Raw genomic sequence first — 16314 nt, 5'->3', positions numbered from 1 at the left:
AAGTCAGATATCAAGACCCCTTGGACCCAAACGGTGTACAGTCCTGGCTCCTATGTCTATTTCCCAGTAGATCTGAGTAGAGTGAGCAGAGCCCGGGGAAGTGCATTCAGCCCTGGGAAACTGGGAGAGTTTGGTTGGACTGTTTCTGTTCTTCCCCAAGGGAAACTTATCTTCCAAAGTTTAAATCCATGTAAGTCCAAATATTTATAAATATATACACATACATACATTTTTATATATTTACCTAATTTATTGATATGTATTAACATACTATATAATTAATGTATATATTTTGCTATTGTCTCAGGAAATACAACTTTCAGTCCAGTCAGTGAGACAGAGGCATAATATGCTGACCATGCTATCTAATTTTAATCTGGATTTCTAGACTAACAGGTACGTTTTTGAGAAAAACATGTTTTTCCTTGGTGATCAAAACCAGAATGGGAAACCATATGCCCCAAAGGGTCTTAACCAAGTGACCATCTGCACCCCTCAAAATATACATACTCACGAAGAGTGCTGTCTGGGTGCTGTTGCCTACAAGATATTTTTGCAAGATAGACAAAGAAAACACATGTAAACATATTGTGACCATGATGAAAGCATCCTGTGAAACTATCTGTAATCACTGACTATACTAATAATAATCAGTAACCAGTCAAAGCATGATTATTACAATATTCATTGATTTTCCTGTAATTGCCCTCCCTATGGTTTGGTTTCGCTTTTTACTCCAAGAATACCTGTGTAACTGAACTGCCCCGGGACTACCTGGTTCCATTTTTCAATGGACTAAGTAGTTGCCCAGTTGCAATTGTTTTAAACCCTTAATAAGCCTCTCTGTTTTAACTTGAAACAGCGTTCAAGTTTTTCTGTACAACACTATGTATGTCTTCTACAGAGTACCTTTTACGATTCTCATTATGCACGCTTGACAAGACTTTCAGAAAAAGAAAATATAAAGTAAAATATCTCAGTTTTCAATTTAAAAATACTCTCCAAAATGACTCTGGGAATAAAGGCAAAGTATTCTGAAATCATAAAATATTTACAAATTAATGACTTAAGCAAATTACGAGATGCCATATGTTCATCTCAAAGATATCTGAATTTATAATTTATCTCAACAACGTTGAATACAATGACAAATTAACGGTAGAGGAGAAAGGAATTTATATCTATACAAATAGAGATCTTTGTTCTTTTACTTCGGTGACCAAAACTATCAGATGCCTCGGCCCTCCACCCCAGAAGCCAGGTCCTAGAACGAAGGTAGTTTCGGAACTGAGCTGAGCTTTCCGTATTTGCCTCTGGGTGAATGGGGAATAAAAACGGAAATTAAGTTCTCCAGGAGTCAGCTTGAAATTGCATGATCCGCACAGGCAGTTTTGCATTTTAGCTTCTGTCAATACTGACAATTCCAATCCTTGCTCAATGAAATATCCATGTAATTTCGGGAGACTCAGACGTTCCCATTCCAGCCACCGCCCCACATCGACCCCCCACTTAAGTCCCAGGACCTGAGGGCCAACTCACCCCTCACTCACAGGCGCCAGTCTCCACTCACCTTTTGAATTAATCCGTTTTCCACAAGGTAGAAGGAAAACATCTCAGCTTTTAATATACGTGATCTACACTCTTACTTAAATTGTTCGAAACTTGAACCTAAAATAGGCAGGAAGACGCTCTGGTCCTCAGGACCCCAAACATATAGAAATGAATCAAAAGGAGGAAAATCAAGTTCTGTTGAGAGAAAGGACAGACAAACCCAGAAAGCCCAGGTAGGGGCGGAGGGAAGCTTACACCCAGCTCCTCTCCAGCCCCGCCCTGCATCATGCACCATCCCTAGCCGCCCAAGGCTCCGTCCCGCCTCGCCCCTCCACAGCCCCGCCCCTCCCCGCGCGCCATTTCCTTCCGACTCAGAAGAGGCTTGCTCGGAGCGACGGTCCCAGGAGGGAGCGTGGGTGAGTGTCTTGTTTCTGATTCAAACCCGCGCACCGTGTCCGCTCCAGCTCCGCGTTCTCCCCGTCCGGGGTCTGGGGCTTCCTGCGGACGTTCGTGTCCCCGCACCTGCCCCGCTGTCGTCTGGGATCCGCGTTCGTATCCAGTTAATACCGCGCCGAGGCCGGTCCGTGCGGCCTTCCTGCCATCCGGACGGTGCACCCGCCCGTCCTCTTTTCCTGTCAGAGCCCTTCGCCGACCCCTCCCCACCTAGCGCCCGGAAAGGCCCCGTGGGGGGACCTTGCCTGCGCCCCTAGTCACGTCCCCTCGGCCCTCAGGGCGGCGCCGGCCGCGCTCCAGAGTCAGAAAGTTTCCTTTGTCATTTTCAGTCAAATAATCGGTTTCTTCGTTTCATTTTTGAAGGTTATGATTTCTTTAAAATTTTATTGGTATCTACTTAATTTTTAATTTGAAATTGGGGTTCCTTTTTCCCTCACTTGATTTACGAATTTGAACAGTTTATTTATTTTCAAACCCTTTGTTTTTAAGTATATTTTTAAAGATAAATTTCTTCAGGATCACTGCTTTGGCCATATTCACCTTCTTTATGGTGACAATGACTCTAAATTGGTCATTAAAAAATTGTGATACAGATTATAGAAAGCTTTTCCTTTAATCAGATTCAAAGTGTATAAACTATCTTTTGCTTTTTGATTTTAGTTTTGTTTTTAGTATGTGATTTTAATGTCACTGTGGAAGAACCTTTGGCCTATTTAATATCTATTTTTTTCTTTAGATTATATTACAGCTTTATTATTATTTTTTAAATATTTTATTGTGTTTTTGATGAAGGTTTACACAGCAGTTTAGGTTCCCATTCAACAATTTCTACACAAGTTGTTCGGTGACATTGGTTACATGTTTCACAATGCGTGAACATTCTCGTAAGCATTCTGGTTGTTCGTTCCCATTGAGATAGTTTCTCTGCCCCCTTACATTCTCATCTTTGTTAGAAAGTAATTGTTGACCATTTGGCCTCATATAGGTGGTGTTTTTTAAAGGAACATAGTACTTATGGTGATATTGTTTTTTGAGCCAATTTGTTATTTATCTACAAGGTGACCTCTGAGGTTAGTTTCAGTTCAAGCTTTGAAGAGTATTTCACAGCAGTAGTCTCCTGGAACCCTCCAATCTTAACCAGTCCAGTAGGTCTGTTTTTTTGTTTGTTTTTAGGAATTTGAGCTTCTGTTCCACATTTTTCTCCCATCCTATAAGGGTCCCTCTATTGTGGCCCTGATTAGAACGGTTGGTAGTTGTAGCTGGGCACTGTCTAGTTCTTCTGGTCTCAGGGTAGATAAGGCTAAGGTTCATGTAGACTCTTTGTCCTGTAGACTAGTTGCTTCTTTGAGCCTTTGGTTTCCTTCTTTCCCTTTTGCTCGGCACGAATAGAAACCAGTAGTTGATTCTTAGATGGCTGCTCACAAGCTTTTAAGACCCCGGACATTACTCACCAAACTAGAATGTAGAACCTAACTTTATGACTGTATGATGCCAGTTGATCCAGATGTTCCACAAAACTATGGTCCTAATCCCTCAAACCGAGAAATCCAATCCTGCTAGGTGTTTGCTTATGTCTAAGATGTATCTGTAACTGTGCCCCCTTTGTGCTTTATTATATACATGAACACATGTACATATAGTCACATAAATGCATATACATATGCATACACCTGTATATACACACATATAACTATACATATATGCTTACGTACATATATACCTGCACATATATTTTTTGTTTTTGCTGTTTCAAAATTATATATGCCATAGCCATTATCAACAAGTTCTTTTTTCTTGTGTACTTTTTAGTGACAGTGTTTACCTTCATCAGGCTGTGTACACTTCACCCCAAATGTGTTACCTTTCTCATCACCATAAATAACAAGTGTGAACTATCTAGAAGGTAAATTCCCCTCTCCTCCCCTCATCCCTGGTAACCACTAATGAACATTAGTTTCTGTATATTTACTTGTTCATGTGATTTCGTAAGAGTGAGAACATACAATATTTGCTTTTTTTGATTGACTTATTTTGCTCAAGATAATGTCCTCCAAGTTCGTTCATGTTTCAAGATATATCACAGCTTAATTTTTAATTGAAGACAACACAATATCCAGTAATAGAGTTGTTAAATACAGTAAGGTATTTCCTTATTTGAAATTAGGTGACATTTTCTTTATGACTCACTACAAGGTTATATTTGATGAATGTTCAGTCGGTGTATCCAAGTGACTTGGATAAAAATTCAGTTTCTATTCACTAATTTAGATAAACTGAATCCTCAATATGCTTACATTTTATTGCATTATAGACATGATTTCAAAGGGAATTGTTTTTAAAATTTTTCTGTTCAATTATCAATTTCTCTTTGAATTTTTATGTTTCTGCTTATTTACGTTTCCAACGTGTATTTTAGGTTCATACATATTCATGAATATCCTATTTTCAAGTTTAATTTTCCCTAAGATTATAAAGAAAAAAAACAGTTGCCATCGAGTTGACTCTGACTTATGGTGACCCCATTTGGATCAGAGTAGAGTTTTCAGTGGATGATTTCTTAGAATTAGGTTGCCAGGCCTTCTTCCGAGGAGCCTCTGTGTGGGCTAAAACTCTCAACCTTTTGATTAGCAGATGAGCATGTTAACTGTGCCATCAAGGGACTCAGGTATAGCCCCTCTCCCCCCAGAAACATTAAAGAGTAAAAAAAGGATATTTTAATATATTTTATATCCAAAATAATATCTTTTTGGGTCATATGGCACATTTTAACCTTACTAGGCTTGTTACCCGTTGCTGTTGAGTCGATTCCTACTCATAGCAACTCTATAGGAAACCCTGGTGGTGTAGTGGTTAAGAGCAACGGCTGCTAACCAAAAGGTTGGCAGTTCAAATCTACCAGGAGCTCTTTGGAAACCCATGGGGCAGTTCTACTGTGTCCTATAGGGTCACTATGAGTCGGAATCGACTCGATGGCAAAAAGTTTCAGGCTTGTTAAAATATCTAACCTGTTGCCATCGACTCGATTCCGATTATGGCAACCCTATAGGACAGAATAGAACGGCCACCACAGAGTTTCCAAGGAGCAGCTGGTGGATTCAAACTGCCAACCTTTTGGTTCGCAGCTGAGCTCTTAACCACAGTGCCAGCAGGGCTCTGTTATGATATCTAAAGAATGAAAACAATACCAACTTAACTAGGATTTTTAATCAAGAGAGATGCTGTATATGAAATGCTTAATATCTTTTCTGAGATATATGAAAGATCAACAGCCATTCCAAATAGTTTTTAAAATTTGTAGTGTTTAATGAGTTATTGAAAATTTATTAAACAATATTAATATCTTCTTTAGCAGCATAAAATAGAAACAAATGCATTTAGGGCATGAAAAATTCACTTTCAGTGAGCCCCTTGTTTCTGTCACACAGGCTGTGCGATGTGTGGAAACTGTCATGTTTGATGAAGAAAACTTCTTCCTTTGAATTTCTTTGAGATATAGTTTGGCAAATGAAGGTACTGTTTGTTTCCTGTAGGTTTTACTTGTTGCAAAAGGGATGTTCTGATGGGCAAACAGTGATTTCCTTTGTAATCCACACTCCTGTCACAGAAGCAACCTTCATTATTCTTTCTTTTAAGAAAATTAAGTACTAACCCTCTGTGAGGGTTCCACATGCAAAGCTTCCACATCCTCAGGACGCAACTGAAGGCATTGATGTGAGACAATAAGCATAGTGTATTGCTAATTCTAAATGTTCACATGATCTTCATGTCCAGAGTTTTTTATTGAGGCTTCATTATGAAACCATGATTGAACTGTTGCCCATGTCGTTGAACTCAATCTCCAGCTGTCGCCCTGCCTCTCCCCGCCTCTCCCCCTTCAAGTGAGGCTGACATCATGGGGCCCAAAGTCCCAATTCTCTAATCACATGGTTGGTTTTAGACCAGCTTCTACTCTGAGTCACTTTTTTCCTGTAAACTATCAGGTATATCCCAAGGGGCCCACCATAAATAACGAAGGCACTCAGGTCATTCTGAAAATTCTAAGGTTTAGAGATGACCTCCTCTGAGCCAGGACAAAGGCCAGACTTCTCATTAGATGAGATTAAATTTCTTACTACAGAAGTAGAATTTAAACATGCCCATTGTACCAAAATACTGAAAAACATGAGCATAATATGATAGTGAAAATCCAGCCAGAAAACCCATCATTCAGAGATAATAGCTCTTATTTTGGCTAATTTTATTGTGGGTATGAATGCACCATGGGTTTCTATAAAATACATTTTACAATTTCATATATAAGTTTGTCTAAAAGATTTCCCATGGTGTTAACTTTTTTTTTACCATATTATTAGTAGTAATAATATTAATTGTGTATATGCATACGTGTGTGCACGTATAATGACTTGTTAACCAATTCTTTGTTGTTAGTGTTTTTTTTTTTTTTTTTGATATGTTGGTGAATTCTATTAGCTAGAATTTTCTTTAGATGAAGGTTTACCGAGCAAATTAGTTTCTCATTGAACAGTTAATACACATATTGTTTTGTGACATTGTTTGCCAACCTCATGACATGTCAACACTCTCCCTTCTCGACCTTGGGTTCCCTATTACCAGCTTTCCTGTCCCCTCCTGCCTTCTCGTCCCTGCCCCTGAGCTGGTGTGCCCGTTTAGTCTTGTTTTATGCGCCTGTCTAATCTTTGACTGAAGGGTGAACCTCAGGAGAGACTTCAGTATAGAGTTAACAGGGTGTCCAGGGGCCATTGTCTTTTTTGGTGGATTTTGTTTTAAAGTCTGTTTTATCTGAGATTAGTATTGTCACTCCTCTTTTTTGCTTGATATGTTTTTTTTCCATCCTTTTATTTTTAATATATTTATATCTTTGTTTCTAAGGTGTATCTCTTGTAGACAGCATGTTGATGGGTCTTTTTTTTTTTTTTTAATCTATTCTGTCACCCTCTGCCTCTTTATGGGTGCATTTAAGCCAGTTAGGTTCAGTGTGATTATTGATAGGTGTGAGTTTATTGCTGTAATTTTGTAGTGCTTTTTTTAAATGTAGCTGGCGTTTTCTTTGTCCCTCTTACTCTTCTGTGCTGAATTACTTTTGTTTCCTGGATTTTTTTTCCTCTCTTTTGTTTTTGTAGATTTTGTGTTTACTGAGACTTCATGTTTTTCTTTATTTTGATGAGTAGGTTTGTTAACTTTCTTTGTGGTTACCTTGAAATTTACCTCTATCCTCTTAAGTTTAAACCAGTCTTTTATTGATAATGCCTTGACTGCCTCTTCATTTGAAAGTTCTATACCTACACTGTTTATTCCTTCTTTTACTGCTCTGATGTTGTCATTTACAGATTGATCTCTCTGTTTCCCTGTTGTAAGTTTTTTAGTTTTATTTTATCCTTGAGAGTTCAGTACCTAGCTTGGTGTCTGGGTAATGCTGTCTTGTGTCCTAGATTCAGGTTGTTGTCTGATGTTCCTTATTCTATAACCGACAGACTCCCTTTAATAGTTCTTATAAGTTTGGTTTTGGTTTTTACACATTCCCTTAATTTGTTTATCTGGAAATGTCCCAGTTTTACCATCATATTTGAGAGAGAGTTTTGCAGGGTATATTTTTCTTGGTTGGCATTTTTTTTTTTCTTTCAGTATTTTATGTGTGTCATCCCATTCCCTTCTTGCCTGCATGGTTTCTGCTGTGTAATCAGAGCTTAGACTTATTGTTTCCCCCTTTGTATGTGACTTTTCGTTTTTCTCGAGCTGCTCTCAGGATTCTTTCTTTGTCTTTGGTGTTAGCAAGTGTGATTATGATGTGTCTTGGTGTTTTCTTTTGGAGTTTGTCCTGTATGGTGTTCGTTGGGGTTCCTGGATGGTCAGCTTTTCGTCTTCCATATTACGGAAGTTTTCTGTCAGCAAATCGTCACTGATCCTCTCTGTGTTTTCTGTGTTCTCCCCCCATTCTGGAACTTTGTTCACATGCAGATTTTTATTTTTGATTGTATCCCACTTCATTCTCAGAGATTCTTCATTTTTCTTCGTTCTTTTCCTGATTTTTCCTCAAACGAAGTGGTATTCAAGGATTTGTCTTTAATCTTGCTGATCCTGTCTTCCATTGTTTCAAATTTGCACCTAAAACCTTCTATTGCACTGTCCATTTCTGAAGTCTTGTTGTTTATCTTTTGGATTTCTAATTGCTGTTTTTGTATAATTTGTATTTATTTATTTGTTTTGACATTTTGTTTTTGTAGTATTTTCCTGAAGTCTTCCATTATTTTGTTTGTCTTTTCCATGATTTTGTCTATTTTTTCCTTATTTTTGTCTGCATTGTCCTTCATCTGTTGGAGAATCCTGAATTTTAAAGTTTTGAATTCCCTATCAGGTAGTTCCAGTTTTTCCTGTTTGTATGATCACAAGGTTAGATCCTAACCTTTCTTTAAAGCCTCTTATTGACTTTTATCCATAACGGGATGAATTGTTGCTCTGGTTCATCTGAGAAATCATCCATCACTTGGTAGATAAAACATAATATTTAGCAGCTGATTAAAGACAAGTTTTTGTTGAATTCGTTTTTCATTTGTATATTTCTTTTATCCACAAAACATAAAATCTACAGCAGAGCTCATATCCTCTGATGGAAAAGTATTACAGATTAAAATTAGGAATCTGTAACTTGATCAGAATTATTTTATGTGGATTTGTCTACACACTCACCTCAGTCAAAACCAACTTTTACACCTCTTGCCTCCTCTCATATTATGTGAAAATACATTCCTCCCCCACCACATCCTGGGCCATTGGTGAAATGTGTTTTTCATGTCAGTTACCATTGATGTACAGGGATTTGTCCATAGGATTTTTCCAGGTATGGGAATGCTTGGATCCTGCTCAGTGGGCTTTGTAAAGGGGCATAATGTTGGAGAACTACAGGAACCTGGTCTAGCTGGGTGTGGTAGGAGAAGTCAGGGTGTGCCCTTAGATGTGTTTTTATTTGTCATTGTGAGTCTTTTGAGAGCCCCTGCCTTGCTTAACTGAGTTTCAGTTCCCTTCTTTAAGGGAATAATTGAGGCTTTGTTGTTTCAGAACTGGTGGCATCTGGACTTTTATCTTTCCCCTTCTTCAAATGGTCTGCCCTGAATTGATGTTGATTCCAGAACTTGAGTATGCATAAAGCGTAGGACCAGCATTTCAAACATCCATTGTCTTTGTTACTGTTCTGTGATTTTAGTTCAGTAGTTTGTACAAGAGTGCTTAGATGTCTGCACTGTTAAAATGATCCCTAGGCGTTTATAAAGATGAGGACAGAGACGCCTTTAAAAAAAGAAAAATTATCATGGTCAAATGTATAAAACAAAAAATCACCATTTTAATCATTTTTTAAGTGTACGATTAAGCGACATTAATTATATTAACAGTGTTGTGTTACTATCACCGCTAATTCCAAAATATTTTCTTAACCTATACAAAAAATTAGTACCCCTTAAGCAATTGCTTCTCATTCCTTCTTCTCCTGAGCACCGGTAACCAGTAATAAACTTTGTATGTTTTTGCCTATTTTGCATATTTTGTGTGAGTAAGATCATACAATATTTGTCCTATTGTGTCTAACTGATTTCATTTAGCATGTTTTCAAGATTCATTTATGTCATAGCATGAATAGAAGTTCTTTTGTATTTATGCATGAGTAATATCCTATTGCATGTATATACCACATTTTGTTTATCCATTCATCTTTTGATGGACATCTGGGTTGTTTCCACCTTTTGACTGTTGTGAATAATGTTACAATGAACGTTCATGTACAAGTATCACCTAGAAGTGAAATTATTGGGTCATATGGTAATTCAGTGTTTACCTTTTAGAGAAACTACCAGTTTTCCACATTGGTGGCACTATTTTACATTCCCACCAACAGTACACGTGTTCCAATTTGTCCACACCCTTGCCAATGTTTGTTATTTTCCATTTTTCTGATTATACTATCCTAGTGGATGAGAAGTGTTATGTGGTATTAATTTGCATTTCCCTCATGACTAACAACATTGAGCATCTTTTCATGTGCTTATGGGCCCTGGTGGCACAATGGTTAAGAGCTCAGGCTGCTAACCAAAAGGTCAGCAGTTTGAATTCACCAGCTGCTCCTTGGAGACCCTGTGGGGCAGTTCTGCTCTGCTCTGTAGGGTTGCTATGAGTCAGAATCCACTCAACCGCAACAGGTTTTGGTTTGATTTGATACATAGAAAGTAATTAACATTCGTATATTAATTTTGTATCCTGCAGCCTTACTATAATTGCTTATTAGTTCCAGGAGTTGGGTTTTGGGGGAGGGGAGGGGCAGTCAATTCTTTGGTATTTTCTATATAGGCAGTCATGTTATCTGTGAACAAAGACTATTGTATTTCATTCTTTTCAGTTATTATACTTTGATTTCCTTTCCTTCTCTTCCAATGTGGTATTGAATACATGTGGTGAGAGAAGACATACCTGGTATGAATCCCACTTGGTCATGATGAATTATTTTTTTGATATGTTGTTGAATTCTATTGGCTAGAATTTTGTTGAGGATTTTTGCATCTGTATTCATGAGGGATATTGGTCTGTAATTTTCTTTTTTTGTGGCATCTTTACCTCATTTTGGTATCAGGATTATTCTGGCTTCATAGAAGGAGTTCGAGAGTATTCCATCCTTTTCTATGCTCTGAAATACCTTTGGTAGTACTGGTGTTAACTCTTCTCTGAAAGTTTGATAGAATTCTCCAGGTGAAGCTGTCAGGGCCAGGGCTCTTTTTTTGTTGTTGGGAGTTTTTTTAAAATTATCTCTTCAATCTCCTGTTTTGTTATAAGTTTATTTAGTTTTTCTACCTTGGTTTGTGTGTGTTTAGGGTAGGTAGTCTGTTTCTAAAAATTTGTTCATTTCTCTAGGTTTTGAAATTTGTTGGAGTACGATTTTTCATACTATTTTGTTATGATTCTTTTAATTTCAGCTGTATCTTTGGTGATATCACCCATCTCATTTCTTATTCAGGTTATTTGCTTCCTTTCCTGTTTTTTGCCAGTTTGGCCAATGGTTTATCAATTTTGTTGATCCTTTCAAAGAACCAGCTTTGGGTCTTGTTGACTCAATTGTTTTTCTATTCTCTATTTTATTTATTTCTGCTCCAAATTTTATTATTTCCTTTTTTTCGGTGCCCGAGGGCTTCTTTTGCTGCTCTGTATTTGTTCGAGTCGTAGGGTTAATGTTTTGATTTTGGCCCTTCTTTTTGGATGTGTGCATTTATTGCTGTAAATTGATCTCTAACCACTTTTTTTTGCTGTGTCCCAAGGGTTCTGGTAGGATGTGTTTTCATTCTCATTTGATTCTATAATTTATTTATTCTGTCCTTGATTTCTTCCGTAACCCAGTGGTTTTTGAGCAAGGTGTTATTCAGTTTCCATGTATTTCATTTTTTTTTCTTAATTGTTACTGTTTTTTTTTTTTTTTTTATGATTTTTACTTTTATGGCTTTATGGTCAGAAAAGACGCTTTGTAATATTTCGATGTTTTGGATTCTGTTAAGACTTGCTTTGTGACCTATTATGTGTTTTTTTCTGGAAAATGTTTCATGTGAGTTAGAAAAGAAAGTATACTTGGGTGCTGTTGGGTGGTGTGTTCTGTTGTATATGAGATCAAGTTGGTTGATTTTGGTGTTTAGATCTTCCGTATCTTTATGGAGCTTCTTTCTAGATGTTCTGTCCTTCACTGAAAGTGGTGTGTTGAAGTCTTCCACTACTACTGTGGAGCTATTTCTCTTTTTAGTGCTGTTAGAGTTTGTTTTATGTATTTTGGAGCCCTGTCGTTAGGTGCATATATACTTATTATGGTTATGTTCTCCTGGTGTATTGACCATTTAATCATTATATAGTGTGCTTCCTTATTCTTTGTGGTGGCTTTTGCTTTAAAGTCTGTTTTGTAAGAGATTTATATTGCCACTCCTGCTCTTTTTTGAGTGTTGTTTGCTTGATATATATATTTTTTTCCATTCTTTGAGTTTTACTTTGTGTCTGAGTCTAAGGTGTGTTTCTAGTAGGTAACATTTAGATGGATTGTGTTTTTTTAATCCATTCTGCCACTCCGTGTCTCTTTACTGGTTTATTTAGTCCATTTACATTTAGCATAATTATTGATAGGTATGAGTTTAGTGCTGTCATTTTGATGTATTTTGTGTGTGTGTGTGTGAGATTGACAGTTTCTTTGTTCCACTTAATTTTCTGTGCTGAGTCGTTTTTCTTTAATTTCTTTTCATCTTTTTCATTGTTGTTGATTTTGTATTTGCTGAGTCTTTATTTTTATTTTGATGCGTAGATTTGTTAGCTGACTTTGTGATTACCTTAAAATTTATCTGTATTTTTCTAGGGATAAACCTATATTTTATTTCTTGATATCATCTTAACTTCCTCTCCGAAAGTTCTATAACTGTACTATTTAGTTCCTTTTTTGTTTTAACATCATCTCTTAAACATATCGACGTCTCTGTTTCCTTATTTTCAATGTTTTAGTTTTGAGTTTTTTTTATGACTTCTGTATCTGGGCTGATAGCTGGTTATTCTGTCCTGTGTTCTAGTCTTGAGTTGTTATCTGATATTACTGATTCTCTAGCCAGTGGGCTCCCTTTAGTATTTCTTGTAATTTTGGTTTAGTTTTTACAAATTTTTTTAACTTCTGTTTATCTGGAAATGCCTTAATTTTGCCTTCATATTTGAGAGACAGTTTTGCTGGAGGTATGATTTCCTTGGCTGGCGATTTTTTATCCTTCAAGGCTTTATATAAGTCATCCCATTGCATTCTTGCCTGCATGGTTTCTGCTGAGTAGTCTGAGCTTAGTCTTATTGTCTCTGCTTTGTAAGTGACTCTTCGTTTATTCCTAGCTGCTCTCAAAATTCTATCTTTAGCTTTGGTTTTGACAAGTTTACTTATGTCTTGGTGACTTTCTTTTGGGATCTACACTGTGTGGGCTTCAATGAGCTTCTTGGATAGATATCTTGTCTTTCACGGTATCAGGGAAGTTTTCTGCCAGCAAATCGTCAATTCTCTCTATATTTTCTGTTATTCCCCCCGTTCTGGTACTTCAGTCACTTGTAGATTATTCCTTTTGACAGAGTCCTATATAATTCTTAGGGTTTTTTTATTTTTTAAAGTACTTTTATCTGATTTTTTTCAAATTAATTGGTGTCAAGTGTTTTATTTTCAATGTCACTAACTCTGACTTCCATTGCCTCAATTCTGCTCCCATGACTTTCTAGTGAGTTGTCTAATTCTGAAATTTTATTGTTAATCTTTTGAATTTCTATTTAGTGTCTCTGTATGGATTCTAGCAGCCTGTTAAATTTGTCATTCTGCTCCTGTATAGCTTTCCTGAATTACTGTATTGCTTTGTATGTTCCTTGGCTTGGTCTGAGTTTTGCCTAATCTCCTACGTGATCTCTTGAAGAGCTTTGTATATTAATCTTTTGAATTCTATGTCGGATAATTCCAGGACTGTCTCTTTCTCCGGGACATTTTATGGTTCTTTGTTTCGGTTTACTTGCTGGAGCCATCATGGTCTGCCTCTTTACATAACTTGATATTGACTTTTGGCTCCAAGTCCTCAATAAGTTATTGTATTTATTGTATATTTACTTACTGTGTTCTAGCTTCTTGTTTTGTTTTGATATGCTCAAATAGTCTGGGCATGTGAGCTACTGTAATTACTGACATCTTTGAAGCTCTACATCACCAAGAGATTAGAGCTGCTACTAGGTGTGTGAGCCCAGGAGTCCGTTTACTTTTTGGGGGGGGATTCTGTTCATGTTTCCAGGTGATCAGTCACCAAGTGTGTGGTGCAGGGTCTCACCTGCAGTCCTAGAAGGGCAGGACTATGTAGGGGTGATTGGAGCAGGCACAGGTATCCAGCTGCAGTAAGAAGTTATGTCCTGAGCAAGGTAGGGGGCTGGCAGCTGCCCCTGTGTACCTAAGTGAAAGGCGTGTGTCCCTGTATCCTAGAGTGCATAGGTGGGTGGGTTTTGCAGCCGGGCTTTGGGCATCCAGTGCTGTTGGCTTTAAGGATTGGGAGGCACCACTTATTCTTGGAACCCTGTCTTAAGTGGCTAGGTGGATTGAGCGAAGCCACCAGTCCTCAGGCTCCTGATGTGGGTGGGTGAGGACCCTGCGTAATGGGCAGGATGGTGTCGAATGTCACAAGTCTGCCACTCCCCCTTAGCTGTTGCAGTTGAAAATAGGCTTCAGGTGTATACCCTGTTGTACTATGCAAATGAGGGCCTACGCTGTTGAATTGGCTCACACAGGTCTAGGCAAGCGTGAAAGACATTTGAAGTCCATGGACCTCTTATGCCTGTGCCTAGACAAAGGGGCAGTGTCTGCCCTGAGTTCCTGGGCTTAGAGAGCATGGTGACTTTTTAAAGCCATGGAACTGATTTGGGCACGGTTAGTACTGAGCTCCCAATTTAGGGGAGCTGGTGATTTCTGTTTGTTCATTTGTGTATCTGTTCTCTTTTCAAAGCTGGGAAACTGGCTCAGGCGTGACGCGTCCCACTTCTGGCCTAGGAGGCGCAGCAGCCGCTGAACACTGCTGGACTGGTACCGGAGCAGAGCAGGGAGGGGGCAGGTGAGGGGAAGAGAGGCACTTCTCCATTACAGAAGTCCCAGAGGGGCAAGGGTTATTTTGATCCCACACGGTAGGTTAGACGCTTGTACTTAACTTTCGCAGATCCAATGCCACTGCCCCCTGGCTCTGGAGGCTTGTGCTGACTCTCTGCCACTCGGTTTCTTCCTATATGGTAAACCACGTCCTGAGCACTACTGCTACCCTCATCCGGCATGCGTCAAACGATCCAGCCTGCAGGGTGCCAGCTAGGTCAGGTCTGGCATTTCTTCACTGCTTCTGAACTGTCTCTCCCTCCCCTTGCCTCTCAGTGACTCTTCAACTTTGTCTTTGATGTTCTGGGCTCCTAGATTGTCATATATAATCGGTTCACTTGTTTTTTCAGGTCTTTGTTGTAAGAGGGACTGCAGGAAGCATCTGACTGTTCTGCCATCTTGGCCCCACCTCTAGTTGTGAGGATTTTTGTTTTCTTTATATTGAGGTGTAATCCATACTAAAGGCTGTAGTCTTTGATTTTCATCAAGTGAGTGCTTCAAGTCCTCTTCGCTTTCAGCGAGCAAGGTTGTGTCATCGGCATATCGCAGGTTGTTAATGAGTCATCACCGATCCTGATGCCACATTCTTCTTTATATGGTCCAGCTTCTTAGATTATTTGTTCAGCATACCGATTGAATAAATATGGTGAAAGAATGCAACCCTGATGCACACCTTTCTTGATTTTAAACCATACAGTATATTCCTTTGCTCTGTTTGATGATTGCCACTTGGTGTGTGTACAGGTTCCACATGAGCGCAATTAAGTGTTCTGGAATTTTCATTCTTTGCAGTGTTGTCCGTAATTTGTTATGATCCACACAGTCAAATGCCTTTGCATAGTCATTAAAACACAAGTAAATATTTTTCTGGTGTTCTCTGCTTTCAGCTAAGATCCATCTGACATCAGCAGTGCTGTCCCTCATTCCACATCCCCTTCTGATTCAGGGTTAAATTTCTGGTAGTTCCCTGTCGATGTACTACTGCAACTGCTTTTGAATGATCTTCAGTAAAATTTTACTTTTGTGTGATATTAATGATATTGTTTGATAATTTCTGCATTATTTTGGATCACTTTTTTTTGGAACGGGCACAGATGCAGATCTCTGCTAGTCAATTTGGCAGGTAGGTATCTTGCAAATATCTTGGCATAGATGAGTGGGCGCCTCCAGCGTTGCATCCGTTAGTTAAACATCTCAGCTGATATTTTTTCAATTCCTGGAGCTTTGTTTTTCATCAGTGCCGTTCAGTGTAGCTTGGACTTCTTCCTTCAGTCCCATCAGTTCTTGATCATACGCTAGTTCCTGAAATGCTTAATCATCAATCATTTGTATTTGGTACAGTGACTCTATGTATTCTCTCCATCTTCTGTTTTTTTTTTTTTAATTTTTTAAATTTTTTTTTATGGTACTTCAGGTGAAGGATTACAGAACAAATAGTTTCTCATGCAACAGAAGTACACGTTATTTTATGACATTGGTTAACAACCCCACAACCTACCGACCCTCTAACTTCTCAACCTCTGGTTTTTTTTGGTGAAAATACCAAGTCAAAGATACACCATTTCAAAAATTTCTACATGCACAGTTCAGTGACATTGACTACGCTCTTCCAATTGTGCTGTTATTCTCACTTAAGATGAAGGCTT

At 38.3% G+C, this 16314-nt stretch overlaps 1 protein-coding gene across 6 annotated transcripts in view; it reads left to right on the top strand.

Annotated features, from left to right (window-relative positions):
- The first annotated feature begins 1906 nt into the window (after positions 1-1906).
- LOC105756007 (zinc finger protein 596-like) overlaps positions 1907-16314 on the top strand; it is a 73029-nt gene continuing 58621 nt past the window's right edge. For 4 of the 6 annotated variants that reach the window (XM_023725770.1, XM_023725768.1, XM_023725769.1 and 1 more), the window contains exon 1: positions 1907-1967. The gene's annotated coding sequence lies outside the window, so the exon portion shown is untranslated. Of the gene's footprint in view, positions 1968-3813; positions 3908-5429; positions 5515-16314 lie in introns of all 6 variants that reach the window. The other 2 variants (XM_023725765.1, XM_023725767.1) reach the window with 2 other exon arrangements.

The sequence above is a fragment of the Trichechus manatus genome, unplaced genomic scaffold (genome assembly GCF_000243295.1).
Source record: "Trichechus manatus latirostris isolate Lorelei unplaced genomic scaffold, TriManLat1.0 scaffold00395, whole genome shotgun sequence".
Lineage (NCBI taxonomy): Eukaryota > Metazoa > Chordata > Mammalia > Sirenia > Trichechidae > Trichechus > Trichechus manatus.
This window is presented reverse-complemented; position numbering and strand designations above follow the sequence as displayed.